Source organism: Salvelinus alpinus, chromosome 2 (assembly GCF_045679555.1).
Source record: "Salvelinus alpinus chromosome 2, SLU_Salpinus.1, whole genome shotgun sequence".
Lineage (NCBI taxonomy): Eukaryota > Metazoa > Chordata > Actinopteri > Salmoniformes > Salmonidae > Salvelinus > Salvelinus alpinus.
Genome location: NC_092087.1, coordinates 114,747,402 through 114,762,761, shown reverse-complemented (window position 1 = coordinate 114,762,761; position 15,360 = coordinate 114,747,402). Strand labels below are relative to the sequence as shown.

General features: G+C 40.5%; 2 protein-coding genes across 3 annotated transcripts in view; one reads left to right on the top strand and one right to left on the bottom strand.

Moving 5' to 3' along the window:
• LOC139548133 (zinc finger protein ZFP2-like) overlaps positions 1 to 15,360 on the top strand; it is a 176,629-nt gene that overhangs the window by 143,490 nt on the left and 17,779 nt on the right. The gene's annotated exons all lie outside the window — the stretch shown is intronic.
• Positions 69 to 15,360, bottom strand: part of LOC139548169 (zinc finger protein 135-like) — a 263,034-nt gene continuing 247,742 nt past the window's right edge. Inside the window, exons 2-5 of one of the 2 annotated variants that reach the window (XR_011669667.1) lie at positions 2,784 to 2,952; positions 1,596 to 2,583; positions 1,409 to 1,480; positions 69 to 1,109 (exon numbers count right to left, since the gene is read on the bottom strand). The gene's annotated coding sequence lies outside the window, so the exon portion shown is untranslated. Of the gene's footprint in view, positions 1,110 to 1,408; positions 2,584 to 2,783; positions 2,953 to 15,360 lie in introns of both variants that reach the window. The other variant, XR_011669664.1, reaches the window with a different exon arrangement.

Here is a 15,360-nt window from a genome sequence, read left to right as displayed (position 1 = left end):
TATAATTTTGTAAGCTTTCCTTGCTGATATTTACCATGCAGATAGATGGAATAACGTAGCTAGCTATGTTCTTGTTTATTGTGCAGTGGATGATTAAAATCCCTGTATGCCCATGGATGTGTAGCTAGCTATCTAGCCGATCTGTGTATGGATCCAAACGTTTGGTATACATATTAGTTCAGAACCTAGCTATGAACCTCAGCTATCATAGCCAGTTGTATCAACTTCAAAACAGCCTGAATGACATCAATGAAGCATATGGATTGAGTAGAATATAATATCATTTTGTGCCAAGGATGCAAGTCGTATATACATGTAGTTATTACCATGCATGAGATCCCCACATTGTAGCATGTACATTTAATATATTCACTGATCATGTACTCTACCTTGGCAAATAAAGGTGCAGTTTAGGTATGAATGTCTTTGAGATTATTTTTCAGTCATATCCAATACCAGGAGTATCAAATTCCAGTCTTTGAATGACGCTGTGTCTGCATGTATGTATTACAATTCTACACTTCAGTGTTTACCAATCTTGGTCCTGGGACATCAATGGTTACACGTTGTAACTAATAGACTAGAAAAAGGATTTAACTAGTTAATTCATATATACAGAAATATAATGTTAAAAAACAGAACACTACACTTCCTATGCATCATGTAAATACTCCAACACCGGTTCATCTCAACATCTAATGCCCTTCATCTGCATTGATCTGATAAACACAGGATAGGTGGAGTATTTCATCTCATTACACTTCATTTCAACCAGTAGAGAATGTGAAACGCTTTATTGAAAAGCTCATTGTCCAAGTGTTATAAATACAAGTTCAATCTGTACTTCAATGCACATCTGTTGTGAATTAAAAAAACAGAGGAAGAAAGAGGAGGTGGAGAGAGGTGTAAAAGACCGAAAGGGAAAGAGGTAAGCACATAGGAGCAGGGAAGGCAGCACATGATTAATGAAACACAGTGCTACATAAATATTCTCTCAGTTCATCACAATTACATAGCAGTGTCTCTAGTCGGCCCATAGGTTATCTTAAAAGAGGGTGAGGTGGCGATGATGGGACTGGGGGTTGGCATCCTCTCACATCAAAACATATCTGCAGATGAGAGACAGATGGAGAGAGAGAGCATGTTTAAGCCTTGTGTTTTTAGTTTTTATTCTAACATTGTTAGTCATCAATCAGGAGGTGAAATGCAAAACTGACCTGGGATCATTAACTCTGGGACTACTGCATCTATCTGTATTTCAATGTAAAGCATCTCTTTAATAATACTTCCTGTATAATATAAACTGACCTGGGATCATTAACTCTGGGACTACTGCATCTATCTGTATTTCAGTGTAAAGCATCTCTTTAATAATACTTCCTGTTGACCTGACCAAGTGACCCCTCACCTCTGATCATGCTGTGCCCTCTATGTAGCCAGTTCAGATGCAGGAGGGGTTCACCGACACAGCTGATATAACCTAGAGGATTTAGGGAGAAGGGGAGAGAGGGATGAAGTGAAGGAGAGAGACCGTTATTGAGAAAATAAGGTAGTTAAAGCCACAGTGTTCAACAGGAATCTGTGTGTGGCCTCACCTGGTGTCCACACCACACTAAGTGGCTGCAGAGTACTTTATGCTGAAAAACATGAACGGACACACAAGGACAAACAATATAGCGTAGTTATAGAAATAATGAAGTGTCTTACTATTCTCCATGGTTGGCCCTCTTGCCTATTCTTTGAAGGTGGAAGGAGCCACAGTTATACACCTGAGCCTGCTTACTGCACAACACAATCCATCAATCAGATTGATACATGAGTGTGTAGGTGTGGATTATAGAGTGTCTAATTGTTCTACATTTTTTCAATATTAGTCATATAAAATAGCCTGTTTTGTTTTTGCACAGACATCTCACCCTTACCTAAACAGCACCCTCACCTGAGAAGTAGAAATCAAAGGGAGAGAAACTATGAATTGAATATCTGAAGTTGACATAGCTAAGTAAATGGAAGAATAATCTTATTGCAATGTGAATGGCTCTTAAAAGAGCCTTTAGTTGTGCATAGTGTAGTCTATGGTGTTGCCAGGGAACAGCACCCTCTTAAAAGAGCCTTTGGTTGTGCATAGTGTAGTCTATGGTGTTGCCAGGGAACAGCACCCTCTTAAAATAGCCTTTGGTTGTGCATAGTGTAGTCTATGGTGTTGCCAGGGAACAGCACCCTCTTAAAATAGCCTTTGGTTGTGCATAGTGTAGTCTATGGTGTTGCCAGGGAACAGCACCCTCGTTGAAGAAGTAGGAGGTGAAGATCTCCTGCACACGGATTGCCTCTCTTGCTGCGTTGTTGGACCCCATCCTTGAAACATCCTGCAGAGCAGCAGACTCCTCCTCTGGGACGGCGAGCTGCAGATCCCCTCCTGGTCCTCGTGTCCATCCTCATGAAGTTACGCAGGACACAGGTAGCCTTAACACACCTGAATTCCTCCAGGAGGCAGTCCCAGATGACCCTGGTCACCCAACCTTGCAGTGCCCTACACGGTAACTGTAGGCAATTGTTTTGCAGGAATCTCCAGTTACAAGGTATCTGTAGGAATATGGAAGACAATGTAATTATTAGACTGTTACATCACCAGGTCATTGTGGATTACTAAAGTATAATATCCCTGATAACAAATCATGATAACATTGGATTGATAGATGCATGGGCACACATATGTACATGTGTAGCATGTGACAATAACAGGATCATATCAAGGATAGCATCACAAATGAATACATAAATACCACTTGAAGCTTGATGATGAGTTGATCATTTGAATCAGCTGTGCAGTGCTGAGGCAAAAACAACAATGTGCCTCTTTGAGTCCCCAGGACTGAGAACCACTGCTCTTCATTGGGACCTCTTCATATGTAGACTGGCTTTCATAGAGCTCTTTATCTGAGGACAGAAAACCTCACAAGAAACACACTTCATTATAGTCAAATTACACCACACTGAATATTATGTTACTATTATCTCCGTCCTCACTTCTAGGGACAGGAACTACACAAAAGTACCTGCCCTATCCAGAATAGCCTCCTCTCTCACTGACAGTTGGGGCTGCTATCCTTTCACCCTCCATGGCTGTTAGCTAGCTACCTACAAATACATTTGCAGTTTTTTTTTTACAGTGATAAATACATCAAGATAGTTAGCTAATATGAAGTTAGGTAGCTGGTGTAAGAAATTGAAATAGATACTGGAGACTAGTATAACAACATTCCAACATAGGCTATCCTTTGTACAAAATGAACCCACCCTCTCTTTGTCCTTAGGCACATGCCGATCTCATTAGATACTAACCTCAGACACACACACACACCCCACTCAGGACAGGCCCCTGAAACATCATTTAGACATACACATTCTTTCCAAGGGTGTGACTCAAGACAAAGAACTATGTCAAGAGCCAATGGAACGTCGACACCTGGTCCGAACAGGACCACTCACGACCAAGATTGACCAAGAGGAAGGCCAGACGACAAGACCACCTACTTTGCTAGTTGCCTATATAATTTGAATGTACTGTTTAGAGCGGTCTCTTCTCCGACGATTTCATAAATAAATCCTTAAGGGTTAGAATTAATTTGACAATTATTTTAGAAGCGCTTGATTTACTAGTATATTGTTCCCAAAGGAAATTTCTTAAATGTTTTGGCAAAGTATTTAATTAATAATAAAAAATAAAAAAAAAGAGTTCAAATTAATCGAAAAAGTTAAAAGTAATAATATCTTTCGAATAAAAGATCTTATAATTGCCATTCCAATTATATCAGGAGCGCCTGAATTCATTAGTATATTGTTCCCAAAGGAAACTTCTGAAATATTTTGCCAAAGTATTTAATTAATTGAATAAGCGAAAAGCAATAATATTTGTATTATAAGTACCTAAAACTGTCATTCCAATTATATCAGGAGCGCGTGAATATATTCGTATATTGTTTCAAAAAGATATAGCTGAAATATTGTTGGAAAACGAAAATAATTCATCGAATACACGGCAATAAAATTCTTTGTCCACGCGGGTCGGACACGAGACTAAGGGGGGTCTGTGCCATGTTTGGTGAGCAGTGCTGTACTTTCATTCCCAACAATACAGCTACGGATGGGAGTCTGACTGAGGTATTGGAGGGACTCCGTACCCTTAATGGTAAGATGAAACAGCATTCTGGAGTGGACACGTCTATGTGGGACTCATGGATGGATGCTTTTGGGAAATATAAGACGCTGGTTTCCTCCATCCTAGTATCTATTTCCGTGTTTGCAGGCATTCTTGTACTTTGTGGATGCTGTTGCATTCCATGTGCGCGCACGCTTGCTAGTCGTGTTATCACTGCCGCCATAGACCCTAATCAGGAAAGGGCCCAAATGTTCCCATTGCTTGATGATGGGGAAGCTGGACCTGTCTATCTATTTGAGGACTAAGATATTTTTATGTCACGTCTCTTGTGAGACGTGTAGAGGGGGAATCAAAAATTTGTCTTCTGACAAATTTTATCTAGTTTATTCACGTCTAGAAGACGTGAAGAGGGGGATTTGTAAGAAATTGAAATAGATACTGGAGACTAGTATAACAACATTCCAACATAGGCTATCCTTTGTACAAAATGAACCCACCCTCTCTTTGTCCTTAGGCACATGCCGATCTCATTATATACTAACCTCAGACACACACACACCCCACTCAGGACAGGCCCCTGAAACATCATTTAGACATACACATTCTTTCCAAGGGTGTGACTCAAGACAAAGAACTATGTCAAGAGCCAATGGAACGTCGACACCTGGTCCGAACAGGACCACTCACGACCAAGATTGACCAAGAGGAAGGCCAGACGACAAGACCACCTACTTTGCTAGTTGCCTATATAATTTGAATGTACTGTTTAGAGCGGTCTCTTCTCCGACGATTTCATAAGAATCTGACAGAAAGGGGCCGTGCACGCTTTTGCCTGATATCTTTACACTTGAATAAAACGGCCTTATTATAAAATTATCCACCTCGTCCTATGTCTCCACTTGTTCTCCTGTCTCAAGTAAACGTTTTATCAACAGACTTGGTAGCAGAGGATGGTTATTAGACACCTTTGATTTCGGTCCATAGAAAATTGATCAGACAGGAGGCGAGTGGGAGAAAGATTCAAGAAGGAGAGGTGACCCGCTCGAGGGAGACGTCGGCGATTCAACTCACCCAGGAAACTGATCAAAGAGCTCGACAATATTAAGGTAAGCAGTGCCGGTTTAATCAAAATCTGCATATTGTATTATAGCCAATATCTAAATTATGATCAGGAGTACTGAGGTGAGTGTGAATTGTTGCTAAATTTATGTGGAATTGTCTAGAATCTAAGGCATGGTGTAAGGATATCTGCGTTAAAAATCCCATTCCAAGTAGTCTGATAACAGTGAGGAATTAACTGAATGTATTCCAAGTAGTCTGATAACAGTGAGGAATTAAATGAATTAACTGAATGTATTCCAAGTAGTCTGATAACAGTGAGGAATTAAATGAATTTTGTCTGAAATGTATTCCAAGTAGTCTGATATACCAGTGAGGAATTGTGGTAATAGCGAACCTGAGCCTACTGGAGTTGGCATTCCAGTAGACAGAGGGCTATGCTGAATGTATTCCAAGTAGTCTGATAACAGTGAGGAATTAAATGCTGAAATGTATTCCAAGTAGTCTGATATACCAGTGAGGAATCGATGAAATAAGTTGCATGAGCAGAACCGAGACAAGTCGATAACGCCAAATCAATGTGAGTGATTGAACGTTCCACGAGGCCGATTGCTAATAATTAGCCATATGCTAAGTTGAGGCTGTGTTGGAAGTGACCGCCGGGTCAGAGAAGCAGCTATTTTCTGCTGATAAGTTGACCTGATTTTTCCCTCTCGTGCTGTTGATAAATCCTTAAGGGTTAGAATTAATTTGACAATTATTTTAGAAGCGCTTGATTTACTAGTATATTGTTCCCAAAGGAAATTTCTTAAATGTTTTGGCAAAGTATTTAATTAATAATAAAAAATAAAAAAAAAGAGTTCAAATTAATCGAAAAAGTTAAAAGTAATAATATCTTTCGAATAAAAGATCTTATAATTGCCATTCCAATTATATCAGGAGCGCCTGAATTCATTAGTATATTGTTCCCAAAGGAAACTTCTGAAATATTTTGCCAAAGTATTTAATTAATTGAATAAGCGAAAAGCAATAATATTTGTATTATAAGTACCTAAAACTGTCATTCCAATTATATCAGGAGCGCGTGAATATATTCGTATATTGTTTCAAAAAGATATAGCTGAAATATTGTTGGAAAACGAAAATAATTCATCGAATACACGGCAATAAAATTCTTTGTCCACGCGGGTCGGACACGAGACTAAGGGGGGTCTGTGCCATGTTTGGTGAGCAGTGCTGTACTTTCATTCCCAACAATACAGCTACGGATGGGAGTCTGACTGAGGTATTGGAGGGACTCCGTACCCTTAATGGTAAGATGAAACAGCATTCTGGAGTGGACACGTCTATGTGGGACTCATGGATGGATGCTTTTGGGAAATATAAGACGCTGGTTTCCTCCATCCTAGTATCTATTTCCGTGTTTGCAGGCATTCTTGTACTTTGTGGATGCTGTTGCATTCCATGTGCGCGCACGCTTGCTAGTCGTGTTATCACTGCCGCCATAGACCCTAATCAGGAAAGGGCCCAAATGTTCCCATTGCTTGATGATGGGGAAGCTGGACCTGTCTATCTATTTGAGGACTAAGATATTTTTATGTCACGTCTCTTGTGAGACGTGTAGAGGGGGAATCAAAAATTTGTCTTCTGACAAATTTTATCTAGTTTATTCACGTCTAGAAGACGTGAAGAGGGGGATTTGTAAGAAATTGAAATAGATACTGGAGACTAGTATAACAACATTCCAACATAGGCTATCCTTTGTACAAAATGAACCCACCCTCTCTTTGTCCTTAGGCACATGCCGATCTCATTAGATACTAACCTCAGACACACACACACCCCACTCAGGACAGGCCCCTGAAACATCATTTAGACATACACATTCTTTCCAAGGGTGTGACTCAAGACAAAGAACTATGTCAAGAGCCAATGGAACGTCGACACCTGGTCCGAACAGGACCACTCACGACCAAGATTGACCAAGAGGAAGGCCAGACGACAAGACCACCTACTTTGCTAGTTGCCTATATAATTTGAATGTACTGTTTAGAGCGGTCTCTTCTCCGACGATTTCATAAGAATCTGACAGAAAGGGGCCGTGCACGCTTTTGCCTGATATCTTTACACTTGAATAAAACGGCCTTATTATAAAATTATCCACCTCGTCCTATGTCTCCACTTGTTCTCCTGTCTCAAGTAAACGTTTTATCAACACTGGTGATATTTAATTCACTTAGCTAGCTATCTATACAGAATGTGAAGTTGGCTAGATAGCTAGCTAGCCAACTAGCTAGCTCATTTAGCAGCTCATTAGAGTTAGCCTGCACTGTAGCTAGTTAGCTAATAATACATCGTTGTTTTTTTACATTTTCCAAATCTATTTACTTACTTGAAGAGGTTCTCCCAGCCATGTGGACAACTGGAAACAGGGCAGCAAAGTTTGTCCCCAGAGCGTTTTAGAGGATATTACTATTGAACTATGTACCCATTTAATAACCAGACCTTCATACAAACTTGCTCTGCTGGATTCTTGACGGAGTCACAACGGGCAGGCAGAGCGGCACACAGCAATTTACCGCAATTTACCGCCATTTATCTAGTGTACATTCACCCTCAGTCACCTTGTCCTAGAGAGATGTACATGGTTATCAAAACGTCACACCAGGGTAAGCCTAAACAAAACACAGCCCTGTGGTGAAAATGAATGGTGGGAAAACGATGTGAACCATTTCCCTGTTTGACCTGTAGTTGTTATGGATATTATGACTCTACAGCGCCCCACAGTGGACGGGTCACAATATGTTCCATTGATAAAGCAGACTTTATTTAACCTCCATGACATCTTGTTTTTACATGACGTTGTAGATTGCAGCGGTATATAGTATATATATTTAGGATGTTTTCAGTGTGTTTTTAACCCTTTCAGACAATGGATTAATCGCAATTTTAAAAAACAGTACACTAACATTACACTAAGTAAACTCAATTTTGACAGTCCAAAAGAAAACACACATTCTCAGTCAAAAACACAAGTCTTTTTTAGGTACCTTAACCCGGGTAAATCTCTTTCCACACTGGGAGCAGTGGTGCATCTTTTTTTCCTGTGTGTGTCCTCTCATGCTGGTTCAGGTTTCCTAACTGGACAAAATTATTTCCACAATGGGAACATTGGTAAGGCTTTTCTTCTTTGTGTATTCTCTTATGTGTTTTCAGGCTCCCTAACTGAGTACAACTCTTTCCACACTGGGAGCAGTGATGTCGTCCTGCTGGTTTGGACGTCTCTGGGTCTGGTTCCCCTGAAGGACTCTTCCTGCTGTCAGAAGGAGAGTCTGGTCTCTCTCCTGTCAAAGACAAACAGATTATTTAATTAAACAGACTTGAATGAAACCTCCACATGATCAAACTTCCTATGACGTTTAATCTAGACTAGATCCCTCAATCACCTGAAGTCAGTTTTCACAAGTATTATTAAACCGACTTCAAAATGCAGGTCTCTATGTGCTTCTTAGGATGTCTGTCAGAGCAGCTCATAGATTACTGCACCTGTACATAGCCCATATATAATTTAGCCCAAACAACTACCTCTTTCCCTATTGTATTTATTTATTTATTTAGCTCCTTTGCACCCCATTATTTTTATCTCTACTTTGCACATTCTTCAACTGCAAACCAACCATTCCAGTGTTTTTACTATATTGTATTTACTTCGCCACCATGGCCTTTTTTATGTTTTTATTTTATATTTATTTATTTTGCCTTCACCTCCCTTATCTCACCTCACTTGCTCACATTGTATATAGACTTATTTTTCTACTGTATTATTGACTGTATGTTCGTTTTACTCCATGTGTAACTCTGTGTTGTTGTATGTGTCGAACTGCTTTGTTTATCTTGGCCAGGTCGCAGTTGTAAATGAGAACTTGTTCTCAACTTGCCTACCTGGTTGAACAAAGGTGAAAGAAAAAAATAAAATAAGAAAATGTCCAGCCAGGTGATTCACTTCTAACTTAAGTCTTGCAGGTGTTTACATGGTTTGACACATCTGCCAGGTGATTCACTTCTAACTTAAGTCTTGCAGATCTTTACATGGTTTGACACATCTGCCAGGTGATTCACTTCTAACCGAAGTCTTGCAGGTGTTTACATGGTTTGACACATCTGCCAGGTGATTCACTTCTAACTTAAGTCTTGCAGGTGTTGACATGGTTTGACACATCTGCCAGGTGATTCACTTCTAACTTAAGTCTTGCAGGTGTTTACATGGTTTGACACATCTGCCAGGTGATTCACTTCTAACTGAAGTCTTGCAGGTGTTTACAAGGTTTGACACATCTTCCAGGTGATTAAAAATCTAATTTCAGTACCAGTGTATTATATATATATTTTTTCACCAATGTCATGAAATCCAATTGCAACTCCTCTATGGACTCGGGGGAGAGGCGAAGGTCGAGAGCCATGCGTCCTCCGAAACACGACCCTGCCAAGCCGCACTGCACATCTTGACACACTGCTCGCTTAACCTGGAAGTGATACTGCCTGGATTAGAACCATAAAATTATGCAGCTGATGATCATTAGATTAGAATCAGGGACTGTAGTTACGCCTCTAGTGACGCCAATGACAAGCATATCCATTACATGATGCAGCCACCATCATGCTTGAAAATATGTAGTCAGTGATGTGTTGAATTTGCCCTAAACATAACGCTTTTGTATTCAGGATATAAAGTTAATTGCTTTGCCACATTGTTTTTCAGTATTACTTTAGTGCCTCATTGCAAACAGAATGCATGTTTTGGAATATTTGTATTCTATACAGGCTTCCATCTTTTCACTCTGTCATTTAGGTTAGTATTGTGGAGTAACTACAATGTTGTTGATCCATCCTTAGTTTTCTCCTATCACAACCATTAAACACTAACTATTTTAAAGTCACCATTGGCCTCATGGTGAAATCCCTGAGCAGTTTCCTTCCTCTCCAGCAACTGAGTTAGTGACTGGGTATATTGATACACCATCTAAAGTGTAATTAATAACTTCACCATGCTCAAAGGGATATTCAATGTCTGCTTTTTTTTACCCATTTACCAATAGGTGTCCTTCTTTGCGAGGCATTGGAAAACCTCCCTGGTCTTTGTGGTTGAATCTGTGTTTGAAATTCACTGCTCGACTGAGGGCCATTACAGATAATTGTATGTGTGGGGTACAGAGATGAGGTAGTCATTCAGGAATCATGTTAAACATGTTAAACACTATTATTGCACACAGAGTGAGTCCCTGCAACTTATCATGTGACTTGTTAAGCAACATCTTTACTCCTGAACTTATTTAGGCTTTTAATTACATTTGTAAACATTTCCAAAAACATAATTCCACTTTGACATTATGGGGTATTGAATCCATTTAACCCCAGTATCTCTACTTGCACATTCATCTTCTGCTATTCACATTCACATTCCCTACCATTCCAGTGTTTAATTGCTATATTGTAATTACTTCGCCACCATGGTCTATTTATTGCCTAACCTCTCTTATCCTACCTTATTTGCACATGCTGTATATAGACTTTTCTACTGTATAATTGATTGTATGTTTGTTTATTCCATGTGTAACTCTGTGTTGTTGTATGTGTCATTGCAAATGAGAACTTGTTCTCAACTAGTCTACCTGGTTAAATAAAAATAATTTTTAAATTCAGGATGTAACACAACAACATGTAGGACCAGTCAAGGCGTGTGAAAACTTTCTGAAGTCTCTGTATATATAAAACTCCCCCTAACAGTAAAATCTGTTGAAATAAAACATAACATAGTACATCTATTAAACAATACATCAGAAATAGTTACACATTATAGAGATCCATTCCTGGATATACAGGTTTGTTGGATAAACCTTCAGAAATAGTTACACATTATAGAGACCCATTCATGAATGTACAGGTCTGTTGGATAAACCTTCAGAAATAGTTACACATTATAGAGATCCATTCCTGGATGTACAGGTCTTTTGGATAAACCTCCAGAAATAGTTACACATTATAGAGACCCATTCATGGATGTACAGGTCTGTTGGATAAACCTTCAGAAATAGTTACACATTATAGAGATCCATTCATGGATGTACAGGTCTGTTGGATAAACCTTCAGAAATGTCCGCTGCTGATTTCTTCCAGGTGTCCATAGTGGACACCCTGGTCCTGTGAATCCTGGCCGTGGACAAATTCTCAGTCAGAAACACAAGTCAGAACACAGCCTCTCTATTCTCTCATGTGTTTTCAGGTCCTCTGACTGGGAAAATGTCTTTCCACAATGAGAGCAGTGGTATGTTGTCTCCTCCTGTGTATTAGTATGTTGGAAAGGCTTCTCTCCTGTGTGTGTTCTCTCATGCTTTTTCAGAGTCCCTGACCACCTAAAACTCTTTCCACTCTTTCCACACTGGGAACAGTGGTAGGCTTTTTTCAGAGTCCCTGACCACCTAAAACTCTTTCCACAGTGAGAACAGTGATAAGGTTCTTCTCCTTTGTGTATTCTCTCATGCGTTTTCAGACTCCCTGACCATCTAAAACTCTTTCCACAGTGAGAACAGTGATAAGGTTCTTCTCCTTTGTGTATTCTCTCATGCGTTTTCAGACTCCTTGACCACCTAAAACTCTTTCCACAGTGAGAACAGTGATACGGCGTTTCTCCTGTGTGTATTCTCTCATGCGTTTTCAGGACCCATAACCACCTAAAACTCTTTCCACAGTGAGAACAGTGGTAGGGCATTTCTCCTGTGTGTATTCTCTCATGCGTTTTCAGACTCCCTGACAACTTAAAACTCTTTCCACAGTGAGAACAGTGGTAGGGCTTTTCTCCTGTGTGTTTTCTCTCATGCGTTTTCAGACTCCCTGACCACCTAAAACTCTTTCCACAGTGGGAGCAGTGGTGTTGGTTAGGCGTCTCTGGGTCTGTTTCCTCTGAGGAACTCTTCCCGCTATCAGAGTCTGGTCTCTCTCCTGCCAAAAGACAAACAGATTATTTACTTAAACAGAGAGACCTGAATGAAGCCTGTATTAAATAAAATTGTCTTCCTATGAGGTTTAATCTAGACTAGATCCCTCAATAACCTGAGGTCAGTCTTCACAACATTACATCATTAAAAATATACTTTGTGACGGTGAGATTTAAAAACAAATGATGTAGAGCTCGAAATCTAATCTCTCAGGGAATGTCATGATGTCATAATAAGAGCTCTATAATAATAGATAATGTCATGGTTACAGGCTGAGCAGAGCTCTATAATAATAGATAATGTCATGTTTTAGGCTGAGCAGAGCTCTATAATAATAGATGGTTGTTTGCCATTGTGTGGGACAATTAAGTTGTGATTTTGTGGTGGGGGGGGGGGACTCTGATGGTATACACGTTACAGTTAACCAATAAGACCCGAGGAAGTGTGGTACATGGCCAATATAGCATGGTTAAAGACTGTCCTTAAGCACGACGCAACGCAGAGTGCCTGGTTACAGCCCTTAGCCGTGGTATATTGGCCATATATCACAAACCCCTGGGGTGGATTATTGCAATTATAAACTGGTTACCAACGTAATTAGAGCAGTAAAAATACATGTTTTGTCATACCCATGGTATACGGCCTGATATACCACGGCTGTCAGCCAATCAGCATTCAGGGCTTTAATCACCCATTTTAAAATGTAGCTTTAACATTATATTATCACATAAATTCCTATAGTACAGAACAACATTTTCAAGTATAGAATTTCAGTAGCATGCTGCTTAAAAACCACACATTCATTCAAAACCTTTAGAGAGTTAGAGCCCGTTTTTAAGACAGTACTTACTGGTGGTAATCAGATCTCCTGACTCCTCTGTCAATATGACCGTTCTCTCTCCCTCTTTCTCCTTCACTCCAAAAACTGCATCCTCCTCTTTCTCTTCCTCCTCCTCTTCTTTTACTGTAACATCCTCCTCCTCTTTCACTCTGAACGCGTCTTCCTCTTCTTTCACTGTAACAGCCTCATCCTCTACTTCTTGTTTTACTGTAACACCCTCCTCTTCCTCCTCGACAATGTTCAGCCCCAGAGCTTCTTTCTCCGTCCAGCAGACCGCCTCTTCTTTAACTGGAGGGGGGATGTTTAGGGAGCTCATGGTCGGAGATGTTAGCTAGCTAGTTAGCATTAGCGACTAGCCTAGCGCTAGGCAAATTTAAGACGTCTGCCTGACTAACAACGTAAATATGAAAATAAATGGGTCAACTCGCTATAAAACAGAAGTATGTCTAAAACACATAGGCAAATATGCACTGAAACAGTCTAAAAAGCTTGAATGTTTAGGCCATGTCGCCTAGCAAGCTACTGAAGTGACTGACTCGCTGTTGTTGTTGAAGTGTCCCGTCCACTAGATTATACGTCACACTGGCAGCATCGTCATCAGCTGACTGGAGTGGGTAACGCAGTATAAGGAAATGTTTATTTTATTTCCTGACAAAAAATTGTATTTTAAAATGTATTTCATTAAATAATATTATATTGATACGTCCAAAGGAAAGCATGTGTTGATTGATTAGTGAAGATGTGTAATGAATGAGAATTTAAACTTTACATCTAACGCTGCATTTAAGGCAATGTCATATTCATTCAGTCAAACAAACGCTCTGCAGCGTCTGGTTTAACAGTGATCTACGTTCTATGAAAGCTGCTGGGAGCAAACTGGAGAATAGCTAGAGGAAAACAACGCTAACTGTGCATCCCCAGGCCCTGGTATATCACCAGACTACATACAAACCTAACTGCATCCATAGTCCCTGGTATATCACCAGACTGCATACAAACCTAACTGCATCCCCAGTCCCTGGTATATCACCAGACTGTACAAACCTAACTACATCCCCAGTACCTGGTATATCACCAGACTGCATACAAACCTAAATACATGCCCAGTCCCTGGTATATCACCAGACTGTACAAACCCAACTGCATGCATAGTCCCTGGTATATCAACAGACTGTACAAACCTAACTGCATGCATAGTCCCTGGTATATCACCAGACTACATACAAACCTAACTGCATGCATAGTCCCTGGTATATCACCAGACTGCATACAAACCTAACTACATCCCCAGTCCCTGGTATATCACCAGACTGCATACAAACCTAACTGAATGCATAGTCCCTGGTATATCACCAGACTGTACAAACCTAACTGCATGCATAGTCCCTGGTATATCACCAGACTGTACAAACCCAACTGCATGCATAGTCCCTGGTATATCACCAGACTGTACAAACCTAACTGCATGCATAGTCCCTGGTATATCACCAGACTGTACAAACCCAACTGCATGCATAGTCCCTGGTATATCACCAGACTGCATACAAACCTAACTGCATGCATAGTCCCTGGTATATCACCAGACTGTACAAACCCAACTGCATGCATAGTCCCTGGTATATCATCAGACTGCATAGAAACCTAACTACATCCCCAGTCCCTGGTATATCACCAGACTGCATACAAACCTAACTGCATGCATAGACCCTGGTATATCACCAGACTGCATACAAACCCAACTGCATGCATAGTCCCTGGTATATCACCAGACTGCATACAAACCTAACTGCATCACCAGTCCCTGGTATATCACCAGACTGCATACAAACCTAACTGCATGCCCAGTCCCTGGTATATCACCAGACTGCATACAAACCTAACTGCATGCCCAGTCCCTGGTATATCACCAGACTGCATACAAACCTAACTGCATGCCCAGTCCCTGGTATATCACCAGACTACATACAAACCTAACTGCATCACCAGTCCCTGGTATATCACCAGACTGCATACAAACCTAACTGCATCCCCAGGCCCTGGTATATCACCAGACTGCATACACACCTAACTGCATGCATAGTCCCTGGTATATCACCAGACTGCATACAAACCTAACTGCATCCCCAGTCCCTGGTATATCACCAGACTGCATACAAACCTAACTGCATCCCCAGTCCCTGGTATATCACCAGACTGCATACACACCTAACTGCATGCATAGTCCCTGGTATATCACCAGACTGAATACACACCTAACTGCATCTAAAATAACTAAAATATGACTGCAGATCAGAAGAGCAGAGACACAC